The following is a 2,500-nucleotide window of genomic DNA, read 5'->3' on the forward strand; positions in this document are numbered from 1 at the left end:
CCCATCTCATGCCATGCCATGCCATGCCATGCCATGCCATGCCATGCCATGCCATCCCATCGCACCGCATCCTATCGCACCGCATCCCATCCCATCCTACCCCATCCCATGCCATCCTATCCCATGCCATCGCATGCCATCCCATGCCATGCCATCCCATCCCATCCTACCCCATCCCATGCCATCCTATCCCATGCCATCGCATGCCATCGCATGCCATCCCATGCCATGCCATCCCATCCCAAACAGTAAAAAATAATGAGAAATCAAAAGATAAAACACATTAAATATAAAAAATATAAAGTAAAAATTAAAAAATTAAAAATAATACATACTAAAGAGGTAGTAGAATAGTAAAAGGAAAAAAAGGAAAAAAAGGGGAAAATAATTTCCCCAGCTGGGACTAGAACCCGGAATCCCGGTGTAGGTGACGGATGTTCTAGCGATTAGGCCACTTCGCCGTTAAGGGTATACCCATGGATTCACACGTACGTGATGTTAATCTGTACGCACCGCCATCTATTGATCAATAGAATTTTTATCAATTTTTAACTTTTTAACTTTTTAACATTTTTATTTCAGCCAGACCCACCGTGATGATTCTGAAAATATCGTTAGTTTTTCTCTAGGCTGCGGAGTTCTCTAGTTATGCGAGTACGAACTAATTCGGCTAAACAACTTTATATATATAAGATATAATTCGTACGGGAGTAGCATGTCTATTCGCAGGCTATTAGTACAGTAAATCAAGTCTCAACCGAAACATCGTTCTCATGGCGAATAATTTCTTCCAGAGTTTCCCATGTCACCACTTCTATTTTTAAGGGACCTCGACACAGATTCTAGGCCATCTGTACGCATCTAGAGTGCCACGCTGAGCGTATTGCGTAGCAGTTAAGCTACCGTTCTACTCACTTCCTCTTTCTACGCGCACGCATCGTATTGCGATTGTCTGCTCTTCACGTCGGCAAGGACACAGTAAAATTTCTCAGTAACAATAATAACAGTAAACCAACAAAACAACCCGAGAATTGCACAAAATTAAAATCGGAATATAAAAATGGGAGGATAATGGGTAATGCGCTGAACTGCTTTTATGAAAAAAGCTTTTATAGCAACGATAGCATCGATTACTTCTTTCGACCCGGTCGACCAATTATTTCCGCTAGACGTCGCGACCGGTTGCAATGCTCTTGTTTTGCGAGTGTCGTGACGTCATCTCAGGGAAATCATTATAAAAATCAAATATATATATATATATATATATATATATATATATATATAAGAGTTATGAATATCAATGCATTCAGACATGTGGCACCGTCGATTTAAAAAAAAAGAAACGAGTGCCATTGTTAGTAGTATTTTTACGCGGTCGCACGCAGCCAGTGCTGGGCGCGGGCGCCCGTGGCATCTATTTATCTTACATTTCTGTTACCAACACTTGTCGACGCTCGCCAGACATACAACAAGCACTAATTTTGGTAACACGAATTTCGGCGTTGGCCGTGTTCGCCTCTGGCACGCACGAGGCATTTCTTCGCGCCCACATGGAGTTTTGCGTTCTGCGTATATGGCTAGCGCGTGACTATTCTATGGTAGAGGCTCAACACGGCCTATAGAAATATATAGAGACGCTAACTAGTACTTCTAATAGTATAATCTAATAATAGAATACTCGATATAGTATATCATGAGCTACTAGTACATGTATTATTAACTCTTGATAGTATATATTCTAACTAGTATATTATTTCTATGACACGGCCCGAAGAGAAAGAACAACACCAAGCTTCCATTGTCTACACGCATAAAACATACATGGCGAAAGTATGCATACAGGCGTCGGCGCGGCAGACTTCGCGAGCTACGACTCTCGTTCCCGTGCGAAAATAATCAAATTGTCAATAGTCACATTTTTAAATAACAGATGGCGTCACGATCGGTTAGCCGATGACCCGTTAGTGAATCGCTGACGTCACTACGTACACGTCGCTGCTCCACCTCGCGAAATCTCGGGTGATCGCTCGCCGGTTGTGCGGCGAACGTCTTGATTTTAATAACTTGAATTTAATTACGCCGTAGAACGCCTCTCGCAAAATGCACTTAGAGCGATCGGCGGCTCCCGAGTTTCGCCATTGCGACTCTATTTCTTGCGCGTAAGTGTATTATTACGTTTAAGTCTCGACGTTGATGCGTGGCCACGTATAGCTTCTCGTAGCATATGCTAGCAGCAGACGTCGTACGCCGTACGACCATGCCTTCCACATTATACGTACTGTACTAATTATTTTTGTGTGGTTTCTGGCACCTGGGGTGGTGAAAGATTCGCTATAATTATACTCAAATAATACCCGAGTGATGTAGTTTTATAGCCGAGTGTGAAGCTATATCTACTCGCATAATACGAGGCGCGACGCGAATTTGTAAATTCGCTTTATTGTTGCTGGTCGCGATGAAACGACGAGAAGATTAAACATAAACGTAACGCGCGTCGAGT

The sequence above is a fragment of the Priapulus caudatus genome, unplaced genomic scaffold (assembly GCF_000485595.1).
Source record: "Priapulus caudatus unplaced genomic scaffold, Priapulus_caudatus-5.0.1 Scaffold118, whole genome shotgun sequence".
Lineage (NCBI taxonomy): Eukaryota > Metazoa > Priapulida > Priapulimorpha > Priapulimorphida > Priapulidae > Priapulus > Priapulus caudatus.